The sequence below is a fragment of the Kogia breviceps genome, chromosome 19 (assembly GCF_026419965.1).
Source record: "Kogia breviceps isolate mKogBre1 chromosome 19, mKogBre1 haplotype 1, whole genome shotgun sequence".
Taxonomy (NCBI): domain Eukaryota; kingdom Metazoa; phylum Chordata; class Mammalia; order Artiodactyla; family Physeteridae; genus Kogia; species Kogia breviceps.
Genome location: NC_081328.1, coordinates 16,152,695 through 16,169,524, shown reverse-complemented (window position 1 = coordinate 16,169,524; position 16,830 = coordinate 16,152,695). Strand labels below are relative to the sequence as shown.

General features: G+C 43.6%; 1 long non-coding RNA gene across 1 annotated transcript in view; it reads right to left on the bottom strand.

Annotated features, from left to right (window-relative positions):
• Positions 1-497: 497 nt before the first annotated feature.
• Positions 498-16,830, bottom strand: part of LOC136793196 (uncharacterized) — a 29,478-nt gene continuing 13,145 nt past the window's right edge. Inside the window, exons 2-3 of the long non-coding RNA XR_010838158.1 lie at positions 7,283-7,503; positions 498-1,658 (exon numbers count right to left, since the gene is read on the bottom strand). This is a non-coding gene — a long non-coding RNA (uncharacterized lncRNA). The remainder of the gene's footprint in view (positions 1,659-7,282; positions 7,504-16,830) is intronic.

Here is a 16,830-nt window from a genome sequence, read left to right as displayed (position 1 = left end):
CTGGACATCAGAAGTCTGAAGTCAGTTTCACTGGGATTTAGCCAAATGTCCTGAGGACTGGTTCGCTCTGGAAGTTTCAGGAGAGAATATGTTTCCTTGCTTTTTTCAGCTTTTCCAGGCTGCCTGCATTCTTTGCCTCCTGGCCCCTTCCTCACATCACTTCAACTTCTTGTTTCCATGGTCACAACCCCTACTACTGACTCTGACCCTCCTGCTTCTTTTTTATGTGGACACTTGGGATTACACTGAGCCCAACCGGAAAATCCAGGACAGTTTGTCCATCTCAAAATCTTTCATCTCACCTTCAAAGTCCCTTTCGCCCTATAAAGTAACATTCACAGGTTCTGGGGGTTAGGATATGGACATATGGGGTGAGGGCCAGAAACAGAGTTCTAATCATGTTTCCTCAGTCTGGGGGCTTACTATAAAGTTACACAGAGAAGTGAGAGAACAGGAGATAAGAAAACCAACTGGCATTTGGGATACAACACAGATACCTGGTTATCGTGCTGGCCTCTCAACAACAGGTGTCTTTTGTTTGCGACTCCAGGCTTCCACCGATATCATGACTGTCTCTCCTTCCTCTTTTTTCTTACTCATTACCTCAGCATCTCTCACAGTCCAACTCAGCCAGACACCATCCTGCAGAAGCTCCTCCTTTTCTGCCAAGCTCTTGTATCAGGACATCTCATTGGCTGCTGTCTAGCCTATAAAGGACAACTTTTGAATCACGTGCCAATCCTTGGTCCAATAAGCTTTGGCCAAGGAAGCGTGGCCACAGGACCCAAAACATAGCGCCCAGTGCATAGGAACCACAAACATTTTTCTTTGAAAGGGGCTGAGGGGTGGCAGGCTTTCAGAGATTGTCATAGACTTCTCTCCAAAAACAATCGACCTCAGAGCTTGGGCAATAATTTTTTACCTCCTGATTTTAAAAGCCGGCACGTTTATAGGTGCTCGTTACAAATGGGTTTTAGTTACTATTTACAAAGCCTTAAGAGAAAAAAAAATTATAAAATGTCCAAAAATAAATAAAGAAGGAGTTCTCCAGGAAACTACAGGCTTGTCATGATGGCCTGTAGTCTAATCATTGGCAAGGATATGCAAATCATTAAAAGGAAGTCTTCAAGGTCAAAGGCATTTATGGTACTTCAAATTATATAAATCAACATACTGGAGTTCCCAGACCTTGAGCCATCCAAGAAAAATAGCCCTTATAGCTTCCAGGACACTGAGTTTAATTCAGAAACCATTTGATAAACATTTACTCTTTCATAGAGAGAAGAGAAGGAGAGAAGTCATCTGGAATGTAGCACTAACTGACTTCTCTTTAATGGGAGGAAAAGAATGTGTTACACTTATATTCTTGGATTATGTCAGATAATCATAGGTTCAGCCACTGGATTAGTCATATCATGAATTTCATAATCACTGTGTAATTGACACAGACCTTTAAACAGTCCTTTCTCCCTGGAGCCAGTTTGTTGCTGGAATTAAACGAACTGTTACTCTCTGGGGAAAATGGAACCAACTTTTCACTTGGCTCTACTTGGCTGTGAGTACGAGCTTTCCAGGAGTTCTTTCTCTTCCTCATCAAGCTGTCCAAGTGGAAACAAGTAGATTGTCCTTAAGGATGCAAAGATTCTCTAAGTGGGAGCCTGGAGGAAAGGTAAAGGAGAAAGTATTTAATGCCCAGACTGTTAGAAGTAATTAACTGACTGTGCTGTGTGTGTGTTTCCACTGTATAAACACCAGCATTTAATTAAGCCTCCATTCAACCCAAGCACATCCACTCTAGCCTGGACTCTGGAGCCAGAAGGACAGTTCCAATCCCAGCTTGGCCACTTGCCAGCCACGTGACCTTTGGCAGACGGGACCAACAGGGGTGCATGTTCCACAGGACTCTTGTGATGATTAAAAGCAGGTAAAATAAAATAAAAGTAAAGTAAAATAAAATAGTAAAATAAAAGCAGGTAAACTGTGTTACAGTCTGTGTGAGTAGCAGCCCTCAAGGTACCTTATTTACTTTTGTTATCCATCAATCACTCTCACCACCTCAGATCTTGAAGTCCTGTCTAGAGTAACATCACACTCCTCAAATCACCAAGCTATTTCTCCCTTCTTTGATAGTCAGTCCTTTGGGTTCTCCAACCACCCAGGAACACTTTCTAACACCTAAACGTAGTCTGGGTACCGTTTGTAAGTACTCCATTTGGCTTTTGACGGCTTCTTCTTGTTCCCTATGTTCTTAAGTAAGTTTCTGTTATGTAAGAGCCTCCTCTCTTTCTTTCCCTCCCATTCTTCATTCCTGGTCTTGTCTTTCCCTAATCTTGTCCCTCCAGAGGCCAAAGTCTAGACTGGATTGGAAATTTTCATCAGTTTAGAAGATGTAAAATGTGGTCAGCTTGGGAGAAGAAGGAAGGGAAGGAATCGTGCCTGTTCCTTTATTTCTTTCCCACATAAATTCAGCCCCTTGTAAATTACTCCTATCCTTAGGCAGCTTCTCAACCTTCTTTTAATCCCTTTAGAACAATATAAATGTCTCCTTCCACACCCCACCCCAATTGTATTTAAAATTTCAAAATAAATGGATCATAACTAAAAAACATTAAAACAATGGTCATCTTAGAATATTCTTATTCAAAGTACACAAGCATCCACAGAGATTTGAAATCTCTTCCCTGGTCCCATCTCCCTTCCCAGGCAATTGACAATCTCTGCCTGGGTTTAACAGTTTTCTTCAATAGAATGTGCCATATTTGTGAGTTTCTGGGCCAGAGCTGGCTTTTTGAGTGTAAACTCCCAAATCTGGTAACCATCTCTATTTAATTCTGTTAGTGCTTCATCCAGAATAGTACAGTGTACAAACAAGTACACTTCAGTCAGCCTCTTGATTAAAGATTTATCGGCAAATATTATGTATGGTCAAGAGAGCAGGTTTTGCAGTCACGCTGCACACAGGCAACTGTATTTCCTGGCCTCCATGACAGTCAGATTAGGGCCATATGACAGGGTTCTAGCCAGTTGAATGAGGGCAGATGTGATGTATGCCACTTACAAACCTTATGCCACTTACAAAACCCCAAAACGCCTCACACAATCTTCCATACTCTTTCTCTTCACTAGTTGGGTGGTTGTATAGAAAAGATCTAAGGAAGAATTTTAAGGATGCCCTGGGGGGTTATAGAGCTATAAGGTGCAAGGGGCCTGGATCCCTGAGTCACCACTTGGAGGAGATTGCCCAGGAGAGCTGCCCCACCCACTGTGAGGTGAGGAAGAAATGAATCTTTGTTGTGCTAAACCACAGAGATTTGGGACTTCTGTGCTATGGCAGCTAGTGTTAATTAACCTTATTAATACATTTTCAAAGTTCCTACAACATAATAAGGGCTTAATAATTGTTAGTTTTTATTAACATTATTATTTTATTCCATCAGCTCATATTTATTGAAGACTACAGGTATTTTCTCATATGTTTCCCCAACCACTCAGGAGGTAGATACCTAGGCCTTGCTCCCTCCCTTTGCAGCCCTTCATCTGTGTTCCTTCTGCCTAACCTGCTCCTTCCTTCCTTCCTCACTTTGACCACTACACATCCTTAAGATCGTAGCTCAAATGGGATCTTACCCATGAAAACCTCCCCCAACATCTAGGCTTGGTCGGTGCCCCCTATCACATGACCTCATAGATCCCTACAGAGAACTTATCACAATTTGCCATGGCATGACTATTTATGTAATTCTTTGGTAAATATCTCCCTTCCCCACCACAGAGTAAGCACCAAGAGGACAGGGGCCATCCTCTTTGATTTGCTGTTGCATTTCCTGTGTGCCTCACCCAGTGGCTGGCATACAGGACATGCTCAAAAAATATTTGGGCTGTGCATGTCTCTGCACAGAGTAGGTCTCACAGGCTGTCTGCTTCTTAGTGGGGTCAAATGTCAGTGGTGGGGGCTTCCCTGGTGGCGCAGTGGTTTGGAGTCCGCCTGCCGATGCAGGGGACGCGGGTTTGTGCCCCTGTCCGGGAGGATCCCACATGCCGCGGAGCGGCTGGGCCCGTGAGCCATGGCCGCTGCGCCTGCGCGTCCGGAGCCTGTGCTCCGCAACGGGAGAGGCCACAACAGTGAGAGGCCCGCGTACCGCAAAAAAAAAAAAAAAAAAAAAAAAAGTCAGTGGTGGATCGGGGCCTTCATAAACTTAATTTTTCATGGAAGCCCAGAATCTGGGAAATGATTCACAATAACCAGACTTACAGGATATCTACTTCCTGGCCTTAAAGTCCCTGGAAAAGTAAACTAGTTAATATTCAGAGGTGCATTTGAAAGAGGATGGTTTTGAGAGGAATTTACTTCTTCTAGGCTGGAGAATTAACCTGGCTCTCTTAAAGAGTGTGTTTTTGCCAAATATAGCTTTATTCCTCCATTGAAGCCATGCTTAGTGAAGGCCATGGCACATAATAGGAGCTCAATAAAGACCTGAATAACTATCTCTGAATCTTATTGGTTAAATGACTGACTAATGTACTTACGCCTCTCTATTTTCTAGACCCCATGCAGATAATTACTTTTTGTCCCGATAGGATCTGTCCCTGTATCTCTACCATGGAAGTTTGGGAAGAACTAGTGACCATGAGCCAGACTCAAGACTACAAATTCCTTGAAGTTAAGAATCATCATCCCCACCCCCAACCCCCTGCCAGAAAAAAAAAAAAAAAAAAAAGATCATCATCAGAACCAATGTTTATCATGTACTTTTCCATACCAGGCATTATGCTGAGCCCTTTACCACTCTTGTTTTATTTAACCCTCATAACAACCTTGTGAGCAGTAGCCTCATTTTATAGATGACGAAATGATGCCAGGAGAAGATAAGGAACATGTGAAAGATGACCCAACTAGTAAGCAACAGAGCCAAGATTGGAACTCAAGCCTGTGTCACTGCAGAGCCTGTGTTCTCATTCACCGCTTGCAGCACGTTCCAGCCTTTAGTCATCTCAGTACCCCTACAACACCTGGAAATGGACTTGGGACTGTGCATTCAAAATATGTGTGTATAGCCAATTCTTGGTTGTGAGCAGCAGTAAACAACTCTGGTTATTGTAAACAGAAAAGAGATTGTAGGGCTACAAAGAACTCACAAGAAGCTGGAGACTAGACAAAAATTGAGGTAGGGACAGGGCCTAAGGAGCAGAATACAGGATACTCATCTTTTAGCAGGAACAATCCAACCAGAATACCTCAGACCAGTCCTTCCAACGCACATGTATCGTAACTTTCCATTCATCTTTGCTTCGTTTATTCACAATGTAAAGTTTAGGGTGAAAGCGTCTGATTGGCTATCCTAGGTCATTTGCCCTTATTCGAAGAGCATGTGGGGGAAGAGATTAGTCCCTAGAACTTTCTGCTTCCCTGTGGGGCATGAGGCTTACTTTGACTCACGCAGTGGGAAGTTCCCCCAAACAGAGGGAGGGCTTGGATGATAGACAGTCACAAACATTGGCAAATGCCCTCCACACCATGGGTGACTTAACTCAGACCCATTGCAACGATCGAATCACAATATATGTTATATTTTAGTCCCCTTGCTGATACTATTTTTTTTTCCTTTTTTTGGCTGTGCTGTGCAGCATGCGGGATCTTAGTATCCCAACCAGGGATCGAACCCGTGCCTCCTGCAGTGGAAGCACGGAACCTTAACCACTGGACCGCCAGGGAAGTCCCCCCTTGCTGATATTAGAGAAATGTCAGAAACACATTTACATGTCACCATTAGCATACTTTATACACATGATTCAAAATTCACTTTGGTTTTAGAAGGTGGTATTCTCTGACTGACACGGGGATGCTGCCTAATCAGGGGCCTGCAGCCTCTTGCACCTGATTAAAGGAGCCCATTCATGAAGCTGCCCAGGCTTCAAGTTGAAGAGGACCATTCCCACCTGGGTGGGGCTTCGGGGTGGGGTGTCCAGAGCCAGTGGTAAGAATTGACTTTTGATTGTTGTTAGGTAAACTATCATCATAATACTGCACAGCATGGACACTTCCTGCCTCTGAAATCTCAGTGTGCCTGGCCTTCCAGCTGTTCACCTGCCACATCTGTGTTTCCTTTATGCCTAGGCCTTCCCTGGTGGCGCAGTGGTTGAGAATCCTCCTGCCAATGCAGGCGACACGGGTTCGAGCTCTGGTCTGGGAGGATCCCACGTGCTGCGGAGCAACTGGGCCCGTGAGCCACAACTACTGAGCCTGCGTGTCTGGAGCCTGTGCTCCGCAACAAGAGAGGCCGAGATAATGAGAGGCCCGCGCATCGCGATGAAGAGTGGCCCTCGCTTGCTGCAACTAGAGAAAGCCCACGCACAGAAACGAAGACCCAACACAGCCAAAATAAATAAATTAATTAATAAACTTAATGCCGAAATCATGGGAAGGCCCAAAGGGGTGATGTCAGTGCAGCTGGGCCAGCTGTGTCTGGGAACAGTGGTAGCTCCATGTTTTGAGGCCAAATGGAGGCTGTAGTGGTCTGGGGGTCGGCGAGGGAGAGAGGACCCTGGCTGTCACAGGCTCCCCAGCATGGATCTGGATGTAGAAGTAGGGGCCGACTAGCAGCCCTATGTGATGAAAAAGTACATCACCCTCTCCCCAGAGCCTGTTCCCGACATCCTCATCAGACTGACTGTCTTTGTTTCTTTTTTTAATAAAATCGTTTGAGGCCTCAGAAAAACTTGAAAATGGCTGTAATAAGACACCTACATTATAGCTGTCCGGACTCTCTGAAATATATGACCAAGCTTAAAAAGACACTCAAGGTCCAGAGACACCACAGACTTGGCAACATCGTCTTGGGTTCACGTGCCCTGACACTGGCTCCTGAAAGTGACGTGGGCACTTTTCTAAAACACTTGCTTCGGGTTCTGAGCACACTGTAAGGGAACCTCCTCATCAGAATTATACACAGGTGACTGTCACTCTAGACCTGTTTATAATGCATATCCATCACAGTGGAACAGAACAGAGTATGTATGGGGGATTCGCTGGCGGTCCCGTGGTTGGGACTCCGCGCTTTCACTGCCGAGGCTGCAGGTTCAGTCCCTGTTCCGGGAACTGGTATCCCGCAGGCCACGTGGCGTGGCCAAAAACAAAACAAAGCAAAACAAAAAACCAAAAATCAAGAACCAACCAAAAAATCTATTAAGTCTACTGAGAACCAAATTTAGGAAGTCTATTCGTAAGCATTTTTGCATGTCTTTGGATTAGTAGTTTTCAAACTCGAGAATGTATCAGAATTACCTGGAGGACTTCTTAAGACAGATTGCCAGGCTGCAGCGCAGTTTCAGCTTTGGCAGGTCTGAGGTAGGAAGCCGGGAGTTGTGACAAGGTGCCAGCTGACGCTAATGCTGCTGGTCTGAGGCCCACTTGTGACAACCTCTGCCTTATGTAATAAAACGGATCATGTTTTCCTTTCTTTCCTGGGTCTGATGTGAAGCCCGCCTGTTTCACACCGCACACTCCTGGGAAATACCACGAGAAAGAAGACAACACAGAAGTGGGAGAAATGATATTTATTAATTAGAAATTTCTTCATTTGAAATTCTGTATTTCAGCCTAAGTTGAACATTTATTGTGCCATTACCCCCCATTCCTCATGGGTCTGGAGCAAGGATAGGCAGCAGGTAAGGTGGGTGGGGAGACACTGAAAGGAGGGTCGGGTTAGTTTCAGAGCAAGTGAGGTGTCTCTGTCCCCCTCCCCAACATGGGGCAATCATCCTCCTCGAGACAGTCTTCAGTCTATTATATTATTATTATTTTTTTTTTTTTTTTTTTTTTTTTTCGGTACGCGGGCCTCTCACTGTTGTGGCCTCTCCCGCTGCGGAGCACAGGCTCCGGACGCGCAGGCTCAGCGGCCATGGCTCACGGGCCCAGCCGCTCCGCGGCATGTGGGATCTTCCCGGACCGGGGCACGAACCCGTGTCCCCTGCATCGGCAGGTGGACTCTCAACCACTGCGCCATCAGGGAAGCCCAGTCTATTATATTATTGTAAAAGTTTGGCTTATATAGATTTTGTAAAAGCCACTTATCATGAAAGGTGTCAAACATATTGAAAAATTGGAAGAAGATTACAATGAACATCCATATATCTACCACCAAAATTCAATTGTTATTCTATTTATATATATACATATGTATATATGTGTTTGTGTGTATATATGTATATATATATAAATATAGTGTACTTTTTGCCAAAGTCATCTCCAAAATATAAGGACATCTTCTACATAACTACAATACCGTTATCACCTAAAGAGTAACAATATTCCCCAATATCATCTTATACCTTTTTTTTCTTTTTTGGCTTATTCCCCAAAAGTTTTATAGATGCTGGTTTTTCTGAACTAGGATCCAGTCAAGGTACACATGTGCTCTTAAGCAGGGCAGGGGCTAGGATGAGGTGAGTGAAAGGGATACTGGAAAACTCAATACTCAAGGGAAGTGATATTTCAATGCAATATTGTAAAAAATCAAATTGGTGAATTACAGACTGCAGGCCAGCTGCCTGTTTTTGTAAATAAAGTTTTTGTTGTTGTTGTCATTACGGTTGTCCAAGGTTTATTGAAAATATTACAGCACAGCAGAAAGATTCAAACGCCTCCATCTGGTGTTTTGAAATTCATGAACCTAGGACCACATGCAGCCCATGAACTGGAAAGTTTGTGTGGCCAACAGCTCAGAAGGGAACTAGGCGTATCCATGTCATCTCTGGCAGAGAGTTCCACTGCTCTGTGAGAAGGAAGAATTGGGTCCCTCACCATATACAAGGCACCAGGAGCTCTCCCAAGATGCTAATAGCTAGTTCCAACAGCAATCACAGGAGGTGCAAAGGAGCTGCGCATCTTCAAGGAGTTCCTTAGCCCCTGACCTGGCTACATTGCAGAGCCAGTTTCCCAAATCTAGGTTGCTTTCTCGTACTTCTGTAAAGGAAGATTCTTCTGCCTGGAGATCCTTCCCATGTAGAATGCATCATTAAGAGCAGGGCCGTCCCTGGAGTTGTGCAGTGTACAACATGCACAGCTATACACAGCAGCCCTGGGTTAAAGAATGAGCTCCAGAGTCAGAGAAATCTGAGTCTAAATCTCACTTCTGCTATTTATTCTTTGTAAAACCGTGAGCAAATTGACCTTTCTAAACCTCACTTTCCTCATTCATAAAGCTGGAATAATTACAGTAGCAACCTCTTAGTGGTGTTGCAAGGATTAACATAAAATAATAAATAGGTAAAGATTTTAACACAGTGCCTGACACAGAGAAGATGCTTAACAAAAGCTATGATAATAATGATTATTCTCCATGGCTAACTTTAACTCTATCTTTAAGATCAGCCTATGTCAGCCTGGATGGGAGGGGAGTTTGGGGGAGAATGGATACATGTATCTGTATGGCTGAGCCCCTTTGCTGTGCACCTGAAACTGTCACAACATTGTTAATTGGCTAGACTCCAATATAAAATAAAAAGTTAAAAAAAAAAAGATCAGCTTATGTGTCTCCTCTCCTGGAAGACTTTTCTAATTCCTCCCAAGCTGGCTCAAATGCTTCTACCATGTGCTCTCACCTCCTCTGGTTTGCCTCTAACTCTACTGAGATTCCTCCCAGAACTGTGACCTTTTGATGCCAGGGGCTGTGTCTTTCACGTTAGGATTGCCAGCACCCAAAACAATGCCTGGCACATAGTAGGTACTCAATAAACACTAGCTGAATGAATGAATGATTAAATGTTGCCTTGATGGGACAAAAGGGGAAGCTTGCTATTCTTATTTTCTCTTAGAAGCCGGTGATAGAGGAAAGAGGCAGAGAAATGGAGAAGGAGAACATGGATTGGACACTCGCCAAAGGCAGGTCAGCCCCTTCCTGTGGTTGTTTTTTGGGTAGAAGAAAAACTGAGTGAAAACCTTGTACCAAACTGGGCCTAAGAAGATAAACAAGCCGAGCGTTCCACCTAGACAATGGCCTGATTCTCCCTGACTGGGGAAGGTGGGAACCGCGGGGAACCGGACAAACATCCCCTTCCAATTCCCTCCCATCTGTAAAGCATCACAGCCCATACCCCACCCCCCCATGGCCTTTCCCTCATCGAAGGCATCTCCAAATCCAAGACAGCCTCTTATCCGGTGAGATCTTTGAAGCTCGTTGGAGTTGCAGTCAGCCTGAATCACCCCTAACCACAATGGCCTTAGAAGGACAGAAGGTTTCTGTTTCCAGGGTGTGTTCTAAAGTGAGTTTTTGTGGTCCAGTCTGCTTCCATGTGGCCCCTGCCAACCAGGAGCTGAGATTAGCAGTTTGCCTAGATCAAATCATCAAACTTCAAAATAGCCAGGAAAAATTGTAAAAACAAGATGACAGCAGAAGTACAAAGCTGAGTGAGATGTGGTTTAACAGGAGCACGTGTGAAAAGGGACTTAGCAGGCCAGGCGCCTGTAGGCCCATCATGAGTCAGCAGGAGGATGTGGGTGCCAGGAAAACCTCAGGCAGCTCTGGACCCAGTGGAACTTCCAGAAAAAGAAAGGGAATGGCTGAATTTACTCCACACTGGTCAGACCACCCTGGAGGAGGTTTGGCTCTGTCTGAATGCCCCATCATGTGAGAGGAAAGGGTGTGTCCTGAGTGGAATTACTCAGATTGGGGGTGGGGATGGGGCAGTGGAGGGACTCAAAACTGTGCCAAAAGTTGGACAAGAGGAGGAGATGAGTGCCCCGGAGGAGAAAGGGCTTAGGTGGAGGGGTGAAGGTGTGGGGTCTGCTGCCTGTAACTTCTGCTCGGAAAGCCTTCGCCTTCATCTGCCTGGAGAACTCCTATTCATCCCTTAGGCCTCAGCTCCTGCCACGTCTTCTGAGAAGCCTTCCCTCACTTCTCTAAGTAGAACCAGCCATGCCTCCATCGGGACTTCCTCCTCCTGCACCTGGGAGCCAAGTCCCTTCATTCACAAGGAGGGATGTTGGCTGAGCAGAGTCCCTGTCCTCTTCTTTGCAACCCTAGTGCCTGCCACAATGACTGTTCTTCAGCTAAGTTCTGATTAATTAAACCGTGGGCATGAAGACAGTCACTGAACATTTTGACCATGAGGAAGAAAGATGATATTCTTTCTATGTGGCTTGAAAAAAAAAAAAAAAAAACGGAACTGGAAGAGAGGGTGGAGATTATGAGAAGATGGATTTCAGCTCAAAATTAGGAAGTGCTTTATAATAATAATGACGATCCATTTGTTGGGTGTTTTGCTCATCTATTGCTGCATAACAAGTTTCTCCAAAATATAGCAGCCTAAAAGGATAAACATTTGTTAATTCATGCATCTTATGTGAGTCAGGAATTTAGGAGTGGCTTAGAGGAGTGGTTCTGGCGTGGGATCTCTCCCGAGGTTGCAAAGGTCCCAGCCGGGGGGCTGCGGTCATCTGAAGGCTTAATTGGGGCTGGCGGATGTGCTTCGAGATGGTTCCCTGACCTGGCTGCTGGCAGGAGGCCTCAGTTCCCCCACTCAGGGCCTCTCCATGGAGTAGCTGAGTTTCGAGTCACAATACAGTAACAGGCTTCCGTCACAGCAAGTGATTTGAGAAAGAGAGCAAGGAGGAAGGGGCAATGTCTTTTCCAACCTAGCCTCAGACATCCCACTCTGTTATTTCTGTAATTGTCACTGTGGGAAGAGACTACACATAGGGATGAATATTAGGTGGTGAGAATCTTTGGGGTCATCTTGAAGGTTGGCTACCACTAGCAATGTACCAGCATTATGCTAAGTGTTTTATACTGGTTCTCTCCTGTAACCCTCACAACCACCTTAAGAGGACGGTGTGTTTTATTATCTCCGTTTTATTTTATTTATTTAAAAACTTTTGGCGGGGCTTCCCTGGTGGCGCAGTGGTTGAGAGTCCGCCTGCCGATGCAGAGGACACGGGTTCGTGCCCCCGTCTGGGAGGATCCCACGTGCTGCGGAGCGGCTGGGTCCGTGAGCCATGGCCGCCGAGCCTGCGCGTCCGGAGCCTGTGCTCCGCAACGGGAGAGGCCACAGCAGTGAGAGGCCCGCGTACCACAAAAAAACATAAAATAAAATAAATAAAAACTTTTGGCTTTCCAATTACTTTAATCTTTTTTTTTCAAGAATACATTTTATTTATTTATTTATTTATTTTTGGCTGCATCGTGTCTTTGTTGCGGCACGCGGGATCTTTTGTTGCAGGGTGCGGGCTTTTCGTTGTGGCGTGGGCTTCTCTTTAGTTGTGGAGTGCAGGTTTTCTCTCTCTAGTTGTGGCCCGCAGGCTCAGGAGCGCCTGGGCTCTGTAGTTTGCGGCACGTGGGCTCTCTCATTGAGGGGTGTGAGCTCAGTAGTTGTGGCACGCACGCTTAGCTGCCCCGCGGCATGTGGGATCTTAGTTCCCCCACCAGGGATAGAACCCTGCGTCCCCTGCATTGTAAGGTGGATTCTTTACCACTGGACCACCAGGGAAGTCCTGCAAATTACTTTAATCTTGATCACAGAAAGAATACATGTACAGATTGTAAAGATGATAGATAGGTAGATAGATAGATAGATAAGAAATTGTATAAGCAATTTCCTATGCATTTTCAAATGTACTTAATGGAAGTGTGGATGTCCACGTATATTCTGCAGTTAGATCTGATGGTGTATTTTCAAATTCCCATTTTATGGATATGGAAACTGAAGCACAGAAATATTAATTTGTCCATGATCATATACCTAGAAAATCTCTGAGCTTTGGTTTGAACCTAAAAACCCAAAGTCATTATATTTTGTGCTGTATTCCAGTGCACGACGGTGCCTCTTGGATGTCCACTAGTCAGGATGCTGGAGCAGTGATGCTCTGTCCTGGCTGCACGTACACTCAGCTGGGAAGCTTTTACAAATTCCTGATGCTTGAGCCCAACCTGCAGGTATTCTGATCTAATTGGTCTAGGGTTTGATTGTACTATGCAGGGCTGAGAAACTGCCAGCACTGGTTGGGGGTCAGATCATACCTCCCCTGAAGTCCCTTCCAAATATTACATGTTATCACCTGGGTGAAATGAAACATATTTTTATTACCAAGCAGGTAGGGACTCAAATATAATGTGTAGATGAGTTCCTAATTGTTATCTCAGGCCCCGTGGAGGTAACATCTGAGCTGCAGGCAAGTAGATGTTGAATAGACTGAGAAGGAAGTGTTCTAGCTAGAAGGAAATACTCAGGAGACACCTAATGCCAGGGTAGAGTTTCAGGAATATGAATTATCAACAAGAGGGTTTTTACAGAAGTCCTCCCTCAGATTCTCTAACTGCCAGCCTAACTTCTTGCCTCCTTTGTCCATGTCCCCAGCTCCTACTCACGGTCCACTCTGGTCAGAGACAACTTTCTTGAAGCAGATACAGAGAATAAACAGAAAAGGAACAGAGGGGAAGGAGTTGCTGGAATAATAAATCCTTGTGGAGGAGGGAGACAGGGGGAGAAAATTTCTTTTAAATTAATTGTTGTCCTCTGCTTCTTGAATGTGACATTAACCTTGAACCAGGGGGCCATAAGTTCAACTGGTCATTATAAACATTGGAAGAATAGTTAAGGCTTCTATGGGGCTTTCTTGTCAAATCACACCACACCTGCCTACCCTGCTCACCAGTGTAAGCACACAACTGCCAATAACGCTAATCCTGGAGGCAGAATGGTTATAACATTCATTCATCCAGCAAATGCTGACTGGAGGACTGGGCTGGGGACTGATCTGGGCATTAAACATGAAGCCGTGAACAAAGCAGAGGTCTCGTTTTCATGGAGCTATCCAGAGAGAAAAGCAGATAATCTCTAATGGGCCAAGAAGTAGGCTGATGTCAGAATCCTCAATAGGACGCAAGAGGACACTAGAGAGATGTTTCTGAAATGTTGAAAGAAAGGAATTTTGACCCTAGAATTTTATATCAAGCTAAGCTATCTTTTAAGTGAAGGAATGAATTGAAGATAGTGTCAGGTGCTCTACGAGACCCTCAGAAGACTTCCCACACAAAGACCTCATTTGAAGACATTGTTGGAGGGAGTTCTCCAGCAAGGAGAAAAATAAAGCCAGAGAATGTTTTGAAATATATGGCATGGAAATAAATTAGTCAAGGTCTTTGCTAGCTGAATAAATGATGACAAAAAAAAAGAAAAAGAATATAATGGGCTTCCCTGGTGGCGCAGTGGTTGAGAATCCGCCTGCCGATGCAGGGGTCACGGGTTCGTGCCCTGGTCCGGGAAGATCCCACATGCCGCGGAGCAACTAAGCCCGTGAGCCATGGCCGCTAGGCCTGCGCGTCCGGAGCCTGTGCTCTGCAATGGGAGAGGCCACAGCAGTGAGAGGCCCGCATACCACAAAAAAAAAAAAAAAAAAAAGAATATAATAAGCCACAACCCAATCTCCAGACAATACCAAAAGCAGAAATAAAAAAGACCCGAGCTAGTGAAAAGTACCTGGTACATGTCTCTTTGGGAGAAAACAAATAGTTATTGATAAGATTAAGAAGTTAAATGGAGGTGAGTATACATATTAATGTGTGAGAAGTAAACCCCAGAAGAATAAAAATAGAATGTACAACTTTTTCAAACAAAAGCTAGGAAATTTTTGCCTACTGCAAGATCACAAATCTTTTCTCCTATGGTTTCTTCTAGAAATGTGAGTGTTTTAGGTTTTACATTAGGTCTGTGATACGTTTGAGTTAATTTTTGTATATGTTGTGAGATAGGAATCAAAATTCTTTTTTCTGCATATGGATATCTAAATTGTCCTAGAACAATTTCTTGAAAAGACTATCTTTTTCCCACTGAGTTGTCTTTTCACTTTTATTAAAAATCAGTTGTTCATGTATGTGCAGGTCTGTTTCTGGACTCCATTCTATTCCATTGATCTACTGGTCTCATATCAATGTTCTTGGCTCCACATTAAGGGTATAGAAAAAGAAGAGCAAATTAAACCCAAAGTAATCAGCAGAAAAGGAAATAATAAAGACTAGAGTGAAAATCAGTAAACTAGAAAAAAGAAACACAATAGAAAAAAATCAATGAAACCAAAAGCTGGTTCTCTGAAAAGATCAATAAAATTGAAACACCTTTAGCTACACTAATCAGCAAAAAAAGAGAAGACAGAAGTGAGAAAACAGGGATGAGAGAGCTGACATCCCTACAGATTCTATAGATATTAAGGAGATAATAAGGTAATTCAACTTTATGCCAATGAATTTGACAACTTAGATGAAATGGACACATTTCTTTTTTTCTTCTTCTTCTTTTTTTTTTTTTTTTTCTTTTGGCCATACTGCACAGCTTCCAGGGATCTCAGTTCTCCTACCAGGGACTGAATCCAGGCCACAGCGGTGAAAGCCAGGGATCCTAAAAGCTAGGCTACCAGGGAACTCCCTGGACAAATTTCTTGAAAGACACAAACCACCAAAGCTCACTCAAGAAGAAATAGACAACTTGAATAGCCCTATATCTGTTAAAGAAATAGAATCTGGAGTTAAAAATCATCCCACAGAGAAAACTTCGGGCCCAGGTAGCTTCACTGGTGAATTCTCATGTGTTTAAGGAAGATATAATACCAATTCTTGGCAAACTCTTCCAGAAAAATGAAAAGGAGTGAATACTCCCCAACCCATTCCATGAGGCCAGCATTACCCTGATGCTAAATTCAGACACTGCAAGAAAAACAGCAACAACAAAAACAAAAACAAAACTACAGACTTTAATCCCTCGTGACAAATATCCCTCTTAATAAAACTTTAGCAACATGGTCATGGATAAGATGACTTAGCAATTCTAAGTTGTCAGTTCTCTCCCAAATTAATCTATAAATTTATGTAATTCCATTAAAAATGCCAGCAGGATTTTTTAAAGTAAAATTTTATTGAAGTGTAACATATATATAGAACACCACACCAATCACAAGTATATAACACAATGAATTTTTGCAAAGTGAGTAATTCTATATAGCCATGACACAGATAAAAAACTAAAGCATTACTACCACCTCAGGAACACCAGTGGTCCCCCCAACTCTGGTGACTAGAGAATAGCTTTGCCTGTTTTGAACTTTATATAAAAGGAGTGGGGATGGGGCATTAAAGGAAAACTATAATTGAACAAAACAAGAGCAATTCCTTGAAGAAGGAGATGGTGGTGATGTGCCATGAATTAAGGGGTATGATTAACTCAACTCTCTCTACCTGAGGTCTCCAAAAACCTACAAAACAAGCTTCCAGAAAACTAAGACTCTGGTGAGCCTAATTTACCAAGTCCAGACATGTGCGAATTCCAGTGGTAGACACAATTCAGGGTAAAACTGCTTCCAGCCCCACCAGCTCCAAACAGAACGAAGTCCCTGTTAGGACTAAAAATACCTTTGGCTAGGTGTTAGACTCCCAGTTCTTATAAGCTGGACTTTTCTCCTCACCTCTCAAGTTGCTTCATCTGCTAACTAGGTTTACTTGTCCCATCTAACTCACAAGGATTTGAGGAGGAAGCTCAAAATATGGTGAGGCATATAAAAATAACTTGTAAAGTATTATTAAAATAAAAGCCATCATAATGATTATTTTAAAGGAAAAATTTTCCAAGTGATTCCAGCCTAGATTTTTTTTTAAAATCCTTATTATTTTTAACGTGAAATATTTAGTAAGATGTAAGAAGTATTTTGATTTGTGGGAAAAAGAGGAGCCCCAAATTGTACTCTTTAAATGCCATGGTTTGTGTATATTACTTATTTATGTGTTAAACTTGAGATTATGTGTAATAAACTATCTGTGGTGCAGAGCTATTGATTTTCCTGCATTAGCA